The sequence below is a fragment of the Nannospalax galili genome, unplaced genomic scaffold (assembly GCF_000622305.1).
Source record: "Nannospalax galili isolate Female #2095 unplaced genomic scaffold, S.galili_v1.0 scaffold100, whole genome shotgun sequence".
Taxonomy (NCBI): Eukaryota; Metazoa; Chordata; class Mammalia; order Rodentia; family Spalacidae; genus Nannospalax; species Nannospalax galili.
This window is the reverse complement of record NW_008352891.1, coordinates 8,230,053-8,242,827: the sequence shown is the minus strand read 5'-3', so window position 1 is coordinate 8,242,827 and position 12,775 is coordinate 8,230,053. Positions and strand designations below refer to the sequence as shown.

At 42.2% G+C, this 12,775-nt stretch overlaps 1 long non-coding RNA gene across 2 annotated transcripts in view; it reads left to right on the top strand.

Annotated features, from left to right (window-relative positions):
• Positions 1-12,775, top strand: part of LOC115067163 — a 73,620-nt gene that overhangs the window by 46,071 nt on the left and 14,774 nt on the right. The window contains exon 2 of one of the 2 annotated variants that reach the window (XR_003846600.1): positions 12,196-12,325. The exons of the other annotated variant lie outside the window; for it this stretch is intronic. This is a non-coding gene — a long non-coding RNA (uncharacterized LOC115067163). The remainder of the gene's footprint in view (positions 1-12,195; positions 12,326-12,775) is intronic. 2 annotated transcript variants of the gene reach the window in all.

The following is a 12,775-nucleotide window of genomic DNA, read 5'->3' as shown; positions in this document are numbered from 1 at the left end:
CATGTCTACAAAGCATCCCACTGGAAACTTTTGCCACCATTATCAGCTGCTCATCCAGGAAACAGTGGGTTAGTTTATCCCCATTTTATTTATTGTGTATCCGTATGCCTATGTGTATATGCATGCACATGCCTGGAGGTCAGAGAACAACTTGCTGGAGCCCATTCTCTCTTTCCACCATGTGGGTTCTGAGGATCAAACTCAGGTCGTCATTCATTGCCCACTGAGCCATCTTCCCTGGTCCTTATCTCCATTTTACAAGCAAAGGGAATAAGCACTCAAAGAGGCTCAATGCAGAGTTCTTCCAGGAGCATTTGCTAGGGGTCAGATCCATGTTCAATCTTACCTCGTTTGGTCTGGGAGGCAGCCAAGCTCACAGTCGCAGTAAGTGGTTCTAAGTAGAAGGACTGGGCTGTGGGAGTCTGAGGAATCCCCATTCCTCCTGGGGATACACTGGGCAAACATCCCAGAGAAAGCAGGACTGACCCTGGCGGGGATCCAGCGGTGACAAATGTGGATCCCGGGGGGAGGGGCAGCCCATGGAGATAATAAGCATACTTCCCATTTTCTCTGTCAATGACTGGCTGTAAGAACAAGGTCTAATAAAGAGATTTCACCTAGAGCCTCATGCTGGGCCCAGAGAATGTATACCTAGTAATGCTTGAATCCAGTGAGCCTGTCTTTACTGTCCCAGGGCCAGGCTAGAGCAGCATCTGCCCTCAAGGTAGTTCCTTCTGTCCCACATCTGATCAAAAACTGCTAGAGCAAGCATTTCTCCTGACAGGAGAGTGCTGGTTTAATTCATTAACTGAAAAGGAGTCTCAAGCCCTCCTCCCCCTTTGCACACCCCATTACTATAACATGTCATTTGCTTCCTGGTGGCTTCTGGGTTGCCATCACATCAACTCTAGGATTCACAGTCTTCCTTGTAACACAGCAGCAAAGACACCTATAATGGTCCAGGGGTGGGGGTGGAGAGAGGCGCATTTTACCATTTCCATCTAGATGCGGAGCAAACAAAGAGATAATTATAATCTGTTTCTCTTATTGTTGCACTCCCTTTCGACATGTGCATCTCTCTCTCCCTCTCCCGCGCTCGCTAGCTCTCTCTTCTCTCTCTCCTCTCTTTCTCTCTCCTCTCTCTCTCTCTTTTTTTCCTCCACAGAAAAGTAATTCTGTTGTGGAGAAGGGACCAGGTGCACGGGGTGACCTCACACACACCAAATCGGGAGCTGACATCCATCACACTTTGAAATTTTGGATTTCATCATTTCCTGATCTTTCTAAAGGGATCACAGCACCTGGCCCTCACAGCTGTAGTTCATTTAGAAAGCAATTTAAAAACCGAGAAAAAAGCAAATGACATCTTGCTGCCTCAGCCTTGTCATTAAGTGCAGCAGAATGGCCTTCATTTATGAGGCACATGGCTAAGAATTAATATCTTTCAGGGCTTTCTCGAGTAGGGATTACAAAAGGTTTGAAAGACCACTAAATAATTAGTGATCCTGTCTAAAAAAAAAAAAAAAAAAAAAAAAAAAAAAAAAAAAAGGCGGGGGGAGTGGGGGAGAAATTCCTCTTTTTCATTCTGCAGAAGAAAATCGAAAATTACCCTGACTTTAAACTTTAGTGTGTCCTAAATACTGAGGATCATCAGTGTAGCCCCCTTTAGGACCCAGAAGCTGTGGTCTTCTCTCCTTCTTTTGTCCCCTTCTACTGACCCCATGCATATACCTCTTATTTTTCCTAACATCACCCATTAATCAGAAGTAGAAAATAACGGGGGGCTGCCCCTAAAATGTTTGGTTGTGATGGCCGTGCACACCCTGAATGAAGACAGCCTTATACATCTTAAAGTGACCCACTGGTTTTCGAACCCCATATAGGCTGCTAGCCCAGTTAGACCAGAGCCTTTGGAATAAAAGGCCCTGGTAGAGCCACTCAGACCTGGAGAGATGATCTGGGCAGGATAGGACTGGTGCTGGGTTTTCCAAGTTTCTTCATTCTTTAGCCCTGTGAAAATCAGGAAAAAACAAAACTACTTTCCGTTTATGTTTCAATTATTCCACAAAATGAGTGGGTTTAAAGATAGAGCTTCAAGAGTCTTGTAGAGCAGAATTTTTGAGAGCCTTTGGGAAACCAGTTCAAAGGTTGTCCATATAGAATTCTAGGCAGAGACTTCGGAGACAGAGAATGAAGCACCCAGTTGCTTCATCTTTAACAATAAGCATTTGCTGAAAAATATCCCATGCACTGTGGGAAGCTTCCTTGTTGTTCATTACCTGGGCAGGATTCCCTTTTTACAGTTTGATACACTGAGGCTCAGCTGACTGCAGTAGTGTGGCCAAGCTAGGAGGAGGGTGGCATCTACCAAGACTCCTTGTGTTACACTGAACAACAAGTGCCTCAACAACTCTGTGGAGTCAGTCTAGCTCAGTTTCTAAGAAACACTCAGTTTGTTTTGCCCAAAAAAATCTGTAGGTAGGAGTCCTTCCACTCACTCTCAAGCTGCACCCTCATTCATTTATCCATTTTGGGTAACTGCTGTTTAGCTCATAACAGCTAAATTGTGCTGTTAAAGAGATAATTCTTTTTTTTATTATTTGTGTGTGTGTGTGTGTGTGTGTGTGTGTGTGTGTGTATCACTTGTGTATGGGTGTCTACAGATGCCAGAAGAGGGTGTCAGAGTTGGAGCTGGTGTTCCAGGCCATTGTGAGCTGACATGGGTGCTGGGAACTAACTAGCTTCCTCTGGAAGAACAGAACAAGTATTCTTAACCACTGAGCCATCTTTCCAGATGGAGGAACTTAGAGGTTCTTAAATACTTCAAAAAACCTGGGAGCAAAAGAGAATATACCTTCTGAACACCATTCTAGAAATGAGAATATTCTTAAAGTCAACTATATACGTATTTTTTAATTCTCACAGCAACTGTATAGGCTAATGTATGCTGCATTATAAATGATCCAAACTGATAAAGGTTAAATAGCTTTCTTAGATGGCTTGTGATTGTTGTCAGACTGATGACTACTGTTTTCTATGAAAAGGGTTTTGTGTCCCAGTTCATGGTCATGTGACTTGCAGTGTCTTTCCCCTGGGACAGTGGTGTCTCAACGTTCTACCACTGCATGGAGCCATGCAACTTCCTCTAACCGATGGGGAATGAGACAGCATGGTGGATGCCCACCTTGAGAATGCTTTTCCCCATTCTGTTTTCTACCACATGCTCTTGCTCCCAGGTGACTGCTCCTTGAACCTGGGTCCCCCAGTGAGAAGACAGGTGGAGTGGAGATGCTGGAAATTCAAAACTTCCTCTCTCTCTAGGCAATGAAGTATCACCTTGTTTGATAAGCAGCTGCTCCAGTGTGCTGTTGCTACAACATACTGGGCCAAAGTCTTGAAGCCAGTAGCTCCTGCTGCACCAAAGTTACTCAAAGAGCACATTAAGGCCAGAGTGACCTATTCACAAAAGAGCATAATATGTGTCACCAATAAACATGGAGTGAAAAACAAAGTGTAAAGTTTTCTGGGCATAAATTCTTGACTAAGAGGCGTCAGAAGATCCATTACCACAGAGGCAGCCTTCACTTGATGGCAGTGACACAAGGACACACAGTCTTGACATTGTGAGGTACAGAAGTATGATAGCTTCTCAGTCAGGGAATGTGACAGCCTCTCGTTTATCTGCACCCAGAGACAGCAATCAGTTCAGACTTGACAGGCACATAGAGCTCCTGTTCTTTATTTATTCATCTGTATATTTATTATGTTTAAGGAATGAGTTGAGGGGCTGGACCAGAGGTCCAACGGTCAAGATCACATATTGCTCTTGGAAGGAACCCTAGTTCAGTTCTCTTCATCCACGTTGGGTGACTCAGCCACCTGTAACTCTAGTCCCAAGGGTTCTGACACCCTCTTCTGGCCTCTGCAGACAACTTTAGTCATTTGTATCTACCTCTGCACAGACACACGGGCATACATATAATTTTTTAATTATTAATTAATTCCCTTCGTTTCAAGACAACTGAAGGCAGTCACTGGCTATGTGTTTCTGTTTCCATACACACATTTCAGTCAGAAACCTCATAATTACATAAAGTACAGTCTTCTATTTCAGGGACTGACATCATGTCAGTTCACCTAGGAAACACCAGTTTCCTGAAATTTGAAACTTTCCATGACTAAACTGGCCTAGGTAAGGTGGAAAGGACACTCTGTCCCCCTGTGTGTGGATATGGTCTCATTTGCTAGAATGCTACATCTTCACGCCTACTGTAAAACTGAAATGCTTAATGTTTCAACAAGAATTCTTTCTACCATGTTCCAAAATTATTATTATTTTGCCCTCAGAATGCACTGTGAACTCAGTCACTTATTCAAAGGTTACCACTTGCATCCTAATTAACTCTTTCTGTTCTAGTATGTATTATTTATTAGAAGTTTCCTTAGTAACACAGGACAAGAGAGTTCTGATGTATCAGCTCCAGAGCCGAATGTTAGAATGTCCTAGGGAAAGAGCCTGAGAGGTAGCTCAGTAGTTAACAGCACCGGCTGCTCTTACAGAGGATCCCAGCTCTGTTCTCAGCACCCATGTGGCAGCTTATTGCCACCTGTAGCTCCAGTTCTAGGGGATTCATCATCTTATTCTGGCCTCCACATGCACACAGACAAATATTCATACACAGAAAATGAATATTTTAAAAAAAGAATGTCCTGAAGAAGGCTCAGCTTGGATCAGTTAAGTCACAGTCTCTAAGAAAGGAAAGGGATTGACATCGTGGTATGTGGAGGACAGTGGCGATTGTAATTATTATTTGTTTGTATTGCATTTTGATTTCTAAGCTCTAGGAGTGACTACTATGTAGGTAGAGAACCACTAGCAGGGCTCAGCTGTCTAAGTAGAACAATAACAAACTTGCCTTATGAAAGTTTACTATCTCAGTTCAGATTCCTACAGATTGCCTACAGCAACTTTTGTAAAACAAAACAAAACAAAAAAATCTCAGAATCTTCCATCTGACTTGAAATGGGTCATTGAACCCCAGTTTCCACTTTCTGCTTCCCTCGTTTACCATTCTGTAGAACTCGAGAGTAACCATGGAAACAGTGTTGGGTAGTCATGGACTATGTGATATTAGGAGTTGCTGAGTTAAATCGGTTATCCATTGTGTGGTACAGTGCCTGCTTGCTTCCCAACTAACCCTAACTATCCCCATGAAATGAGATCACAGTCCAGCCCAGGCATGTTTAACTTGCTGCTCACAGGTTACATGTGTCCCAGGATAGTCATGAATGCAACCAACATGTTTGTGCTTGACATCATGTGGCCGTTATAAAAGAAGTATAGCCACAGCAGTTGGCCCCCAAGGGAAGCTGACACAATTCCCTTCAATGCTGTTAGAATGAAAGGGTCTCAAGCCCATGATGGGGCCTGGAGGTGATGGGGGAGAAGATTAGACAGAAATAATACAATATATGGAGAATCTAAACATGGTAGGGCCTTAAAGGGAAGGAGAGGCTTCTCTTTAAATCCCGAAGAGGTGTTTCATTAAAAGTGAGAATAAGAGAGAGCTAGGGAAAGAGAGACAGCCAGCATGAGACCAGAAGGTAGGGAGGAGGAGGATGAGGAGAGGAAGCAAGAGGAAGGGGAGGGAAGCCGTCAGAAGAGCCTCTTCAGAGAAAACCCAGGAGCAGTCCTCCTGAGCAACCTTGGACCTGTCACTAGAACAAAGGAAAGGTGATCATTTTAGCATAACTGAGAAGGAGCTTGGTGGAGCCAGGCGGGATAAATCAATTGCACAGTCTGCTCCTTGACTCTCTCCCAGAGAGAGCTGCAGGGAGGTATGGCCTAATTCAGCCTGTGGGATCTGGCATAGAGGTACAGGCCTGTGTTCTGACAGTTGCAATATAGAAAGTCAGGCAATGCCTTGTCTAGATCTAAAATGTTCTCAGCAGTGTAATACAAGTCTTTATGCCTATCAACTATGATTGGTCACAAGAATACCAAGATCCTGATTCCTTTAGTCCTCAAGAAGACCAGACAGGTGTGGTCAGATAAGGCCTTTGCCCAGGACTGTGAGAAGCTGCCTATTTCAGAGTAGTGTAGAAAGAGGATGCTGATCTTCATGTACCATGGTGTAGAACTTTGCAATATATTACAACTAGCACTAACTCTCTAACGCTGTGTAATTTCCCTTCTGCTCATGGTATTATCCCTTTATTGTGAATACCTTGGAAAATCAAAGTATCTTTGCCTACTTTATTGGTTTTCATTTTTACAACAACCCTGTTGATTTTTGCAGATCAGAAGGGGAAGGTCTAAGGTCTTAAAGGTATCTTCCAAATTATACACTTAGTAAGACAGAAGCTGTACTTACAGCTGTCTAACTTCTGTTTCTTTGTTTCAGGGTTCTGTGTCTCTTTAAATGTGTTGTTACTGTTTTTTGTTTGTTTTTATTTTTGAGACAGTATCTTATTATGCTGCCCTGGCTGGCCTAGAGCTCCCTATGTAGCTCAGACTAGCCTTGAACTCACACTGAACCTCCTGCCTCAGTCTCCTGACTGATGGCACTACATGTATGAGTCACCAAGCCTGGCTTATATCACTTTCAAATTTGCCCTGACACCATTTCATAGCCAAAACCAATGCCTTTAAATTGAAAGGGGGATAGTTTATCTGGAATTCTGGTTTGATTTTATGCCCATATTATTCCCTTGAAATCCAGGAATAGTATTTATAAACAAGTATTTAGAGTTCAAACATCCAGGGCTGGGGAGATATCTCAGTGGTTAAGCACTTGCTGCACAAGCAGGAGGATGTTGCAAGTGTGAATACCAGAGTTCAGATTCTCAGAACCCACATAAATTCCAGGAAGTCAAGGTGGCCCACCTGTAATTCCATCCTTGGAAGATGGAGATAAGGGATCTCCAGAGGAAGCTGGTTAGGTAGATAAGTCATACTGGTAAACTCTGAGTTTGATTGAGAGACCTTGATTCATTGAATAAGGTGTAAGGGCAATTGAGGATGATTCTCAAAATCACTTTGGGTCTTCACATGCATGTGCACTCATGCATGTGCATGCAAACCCCCACACATGTGCCCACATACACACAAACGTGCATACATACACACACAGATTCAAACTTCTAACGGATGCAGTAAGGGTTAGTTTCGCAGGTCAGTGCTACACAAGTTCCACCCCTCCAAAGACCTTCAGCACTGGCCTTTGACTAGCCCTTAACCAGTTCCTGACAGATGCCTCTGAGTCTGGGGATATCCTGCTTATAAGAGCATCATATATCTGAGGTTTGGGGTCATGCCAGATAGTATAGGATAACAATTGAATTCGTGATACTTTCCCTATTTCTGTATACCTGGGACTTGGGCTGCGGTGAATCAACTTATCCTCTTGGAAGGGCTGGAATAGCTGAGGTCAATGGTTGGCACTAAATGACTTAGGGACTGACTCCCAGTAACAAACTTGACTATTGAAGCTCAGCTGAGCATCCCTGGCTGACTGGCTGAGGACACTTCCCTGCACTGACCCATATCATTGCTAAGAGAACTCAGTGTTATCCTGGTAACTCCACTAGATCCAGAGAATCTAGTGCTGGAGGCTCTGCTAGACGCCATCCTATGCCCTTAACCCTTTACTGAATTTAGTCTATGCCTTTTTATTATAATAAACTATAATTAGGAGAACAGCAGATTTCTGAGCTCTGTGAATCTTTCTAGCATATTATTGAATCTAAGAGTGAGCTTGGGAATTTCCAACTGAGTACGATCTGGAGACACAAGGCATGAGGAATACAGAGGATTCACCTCTGCTTTCCATTTGCATCCATATGAAGAACAACTTCATACTTAGCTTAGTGCCCAGTAAGGACTTTATAATCATGGCCATTAAAAGAGAGAGGGGGAGAAATTATCCTGAAGAACTAAGAGAAAATACTAACTCAGGGTAAAGCCAAGTGCTTATGTATACAGCAGGACCTGCCATTGATGCAGAATTTCAAGGAAATACTGAGAAAGAAATGTAGGAGTCAACTCATTTTTCTTTTCCCATTAATGTCCTTGAAATAATACAATCTTGCCAAGGACATTTACTCAGAAGTAGATTACTGCTCATATGCGTGGATGATAAATTGGGCTACTGACATACTTTTATTATTATTTTTTCTTAACAACTATGAAAAGCTGCCAGCTCCATAGAAGCAACATATTTGTCTTAGGAAAGCTCTTAAAAACCATTGGAAAATCAAACCACTCCAACTAATAAGTAGCTTTCGGTTTTTCTGCACTTTGTTTAAAGAAGGAGTCTGTGTCATGAAAACACACATTTCTTTCTTTCTCTTTTGACAAATCAGTGCGCTCCGTGGGCTTAGCAATGCCCCAGTTCGAGGTTTTAGGTTCATATTTCAGAAGTTTTTTATAATTTATTTTGCATGAGTGCATGTGTGCGTGTGGAGGACAGAGGACAACCTCAGGTTCTTCGGGAACCGTCCACCTTGCTTATTAAAACAGGTCTCCACTTGGCTTGGAGCTTTCCAAGCACAGACCGACCTACAGAGATCTGCCTCTCTCTCTCTTTCTCTCTCTCTCTCTCTCTCTCTCTCTCTCTCTCTCTCTCTCTCTCTCTTTTCCCAACACTGGGATTATGAGTAGCTACCACCACAATCCCCCTACCCATGCTTTTTAAAAACCCTGGGTATTGAGCTATCTTCCCAACCCTTATAACCTATTTCATTGTCTTCTTTCAAATGGATGTGAATGACGTCAGAAAAGGAGGCAGAAATGGGCCACAGCAACAATCTTTAAGATGTATTTTAAAAATAGGAAAATGTCCCTGATATATCCTATTCCCAGAAAGACACAAAAATGTTCATCTAAGAAACATTACAGAATTTCAACACTGACCCTTTTACCTTTACCTCAGTGCTGCGCTGGTCCTGCAAGTAAACATGGGCCTGTGTTCACAAACACTTTAAGTGACAGTGTGGTACACAGAGAAAATTAAAAAGTGAGCCTGTAAAGAAAGCAAGCTTTTTTCATTTCTGGTTTTGTTTGGTTTTCAGGGCGATCTCTCTTGAAAAAAATAATATTTTTTAATTAAAGAGAACCATCTTTCTGGTAATGCACACAGATAGGGAAACACAGGACAACAGCAGGAAGGAAAAGTGTTCTAAGCTAGTCAGGGAGTGCCCCCTTTCACTGCCTCATAGCATTTACAAAGTAGGAAAGATGATGGAACTGTGTTTACTTTACATAAGTCATGTACTGATTTCTCTCTCATTCCTGAAGGCGTGTTACCACAGTGTATGTCCCCTCATGCTTAATGGTGAGAGACCCACATTACCATGGTAACTTGGGGGAAAAATCACAAATATAAAAATCTTATATTGACTCCAACTAAGGAGGGAAAATAAAATATAGCAATTTTGAATTAAAGTATTCCAATTGAAAATTGTATACCTTCAAACACACCTGGCAATAGCGTCGTTCCACAACCAGACATGAGTTGAATCGTAACATTTGGGAGACAAGACAATGTCAGATGTGTAAGTGGATGCTTTGTATTGCCTACCTTTCCTTGTTTACATCTTTCCATTGACATTAATCACTGATGGGTCATTTAAAGCAAAGCCCAAATTCTCTTCCGATGCTGGAGGACGCTCACAGCTTTTCTGATGGTGGCACCACAGAAGTCCATGTCTGCCTGATGGTTTTGTTCTTTTTTCTCTCTAGGTCCCTCTCATGGTCTTTATGCCTTCTGCTTGGAATCATCACCCAAAATGAATATATCTTTTCCTCCCTATTCTATGTGGTAATTTCTGATGAAAGAACTGTTAGGAAAATTACATTCATGTCCTTGATGTGCCTATGGACTCTCAGTAGTTATTTGCAGATGAGATGAATAAATGAGCAAACTCAAGGATGCCATCGGTTAATGGAAAGGTGTGATCCATTCCTTTGGCTACATCTCAGGAAGTTACTGACTTTTATATTTGCCGGGACAAATAAAAAAGCAGCGGATATTTATACGAATATGTTTGGAAGAGTTTAATTCTGGTAATTTTTTTTTTAAATGGAAATTTTCTAAGTGCCAAAAAATAGCATTTACATTATTTGTTGTGTTCCATAATTTCACCATGATAATAAAATATTGTTTGGATATAAAAAAGATCTGACTAAACTAGCCTGGGTGGTGTCCAAACCATCTGCTTAGGTCCAAAAAACACTCGTAGGGAATAAATATGTCTATAATGAGCTTGTGACTTTTAGATTTGAAACCTTAAGTGCAGAACTCAATAACAGTCCTCAGATGGCAGCTTTCAGAGATATCTACCAAGGAAGAAAACAGGCAAGCTACCATTGCTAGTCAGATGCGTTTGCCAAGAAAACTACAACATTGAAATGTAGGTCACAGATGGAATCCTATTATTTCAAGGCTATAGTATCCCAAGTGGAAATTTGAAAGCTACACCTGATTGTGCTGCTGAAAGGACTGAGCTTCCAGGCCCCTCTTTGTGGGGTGCAGCTGACCCTTGAGCCAGCCCTTTTTTCTCTCAAGGATGGGCAGGAAAGGTTTTCTTAGTACTCATACAAGCTTATTGATTTTCCTACTATAAACCAGGTGCTGAGCCAGTTGGAGTTGTAGCAGCAGCAAGCCACGCCAGTTTGCTGTTGCTCTGGATGGTGACTTTTGTTGAGTGGACACAATCTTTGGAATCAAATTCAGGTTTGAACCCAACACTATCTACAAAAAAACCTAAGCAAATACATAGGCTCCCTCAGAAATCAGTGAATAACTTAAATTCATAATGAATAATGCAACCAAAACAGCAGAAGTAGCAGAGCTTATGTTAAAGCTTTGCTATAGGTTATAGGTGAGATGACGGATATCCGTGGTCAACAAGGAGAGGAAAATGTGATGCGATCACAGCCATGTGGATAGTGAAAAGACAACAATGTAATGGAACTTAGACCCCCTGGAGAGTGGCTATGTCATGTCCTCTATTCAATGACAAAGAAACATGGGTTCTGTAGTTAAATTCAGAGGAGAACTGGGGAGATGGGCCAGTGGATAAAGTGATTGTTGTTTATGTCTGAGCACCAGAGTTTAGATCCCAAGGACCATCTAAAAACCAGGTGGACATGGTGGCCCATCTCTAATCTCTGAGCTCAGAGCTCAGGGGGTAGAGACAGGGATCCTCATGGCTAGCTAACTGACTAGCCACATGAATAGCCAAACTGGTGATCTCCAGGTTCAATGAGAGACCCAGCCTTAGTAACAACACTGGAAAGAGATCAAGGAAGACACCCAGTGACAACCTCTAGCATCTACAAGTATGTACAAGAATGTGCACCCACACATAGGCAAACATTCATACACATACCACAACACATACACATGCAGTAAATAAATAGATAAATAAAAATAAATAAATAAATAAGTAAATGTAAATGCAGGGAATTTTTTTGACAGTTTCTAAGCACTTTCTTCTGTGTGTTCCTGCATGTATGGGTGTGTGTGATGAAAATCAATTCATTTCAGAGCTGTACACAGATGAACTATGTTCTAAATGTTTTAGAAGATCATTGCTTAAAGAAAGGCTAATAAAAGAAAAGAAAAAAAGAAAGAATGCTTTGGGATCAGATTTAAGCTTTTTTTTTTTTCCGGCTTTCAAGTCCTTTGCTCACATCAGCATCTCTGTGATGAACAGTGCTGGGCAGCCTTCCTCTTCTCCCTACAAAGGTGCAGGAAGATTATTCTGCAGTTATGTATTGGTATGCAGATGCTCAAAGTGATCAACCTGGTACCAGTCAATGATTTCTTTTGAGACAGGGTCTCACTATGGAACCCTAGCAGGCCCGAACTCACAAGGTAGAACAGGCTGGCCTTGCTCATAGACATGTGCCTGCCTCTGCCTCCCAAGTGCTGGGATTAAAGCTTCAATGCCTACTGGTAGCAGATAATTTTAGGAGCCAACTAACATACAGTTTGAAATATTGTTTGCTTGGGCAGTGGTTACAGTTTTCCTGCTGAAAACCTACCATATGCATGGTAGTGGCATCTGCCAAGCTGAGAACTAGAGTGTGTGAGGCACCTGTGGCTCTTGCCTTCAGGGATCATGGACTCAAGAGGGCAGAGGCTAAGGAAACAACTCAGAGGATTATATATTAGAAATATTTCACAGGGACAAAATGGCTGCTGTGAGAGCTTTGAAAGAGAACGGATCAGGACTGAAGAGTACGCTCAAGGCCAACCTTTCTGGGATGCCATGTTGGCAGAGATGAAAGTGTCAGAGACAAGAGAGGCCCAGAGAGGTAGGTGGTGGCAATGGTAAGAAGCATCTCCTGTGGGAGAAAACGCACACACTCATCCTTCTCGAGCTGGCATAGATGAGGACAGAAAGCACAGAGAGATTAAGAACAGAAATTCAACATGCTCTGTTTGGGCATTCAGAGAGGTGTCCATGGCTCAAGCCAAGGCCTGACAGCAAGCAGCTTGTGCACAGGTAGTGTTTGAGGCTTCCTAACCTACTGCCTACCACAGGAGCATGAAAATATTGAGAAGAAAATGAAGGGAATAAAACTATAGTTTTCTCACATGTAACTGAATTAAAAGGCAAACAGATTTGAATATGAAATATAATATGCTGCAAAGAAAAACTTTCAGAAAGGTAAAAATGTCGAGAGAAAACTAATAATCTTACAGTGGCATGGTGGTACTATTAAGAGAACTGAGTGATTTTCTTAAATGGCCTTTCCCTTTTA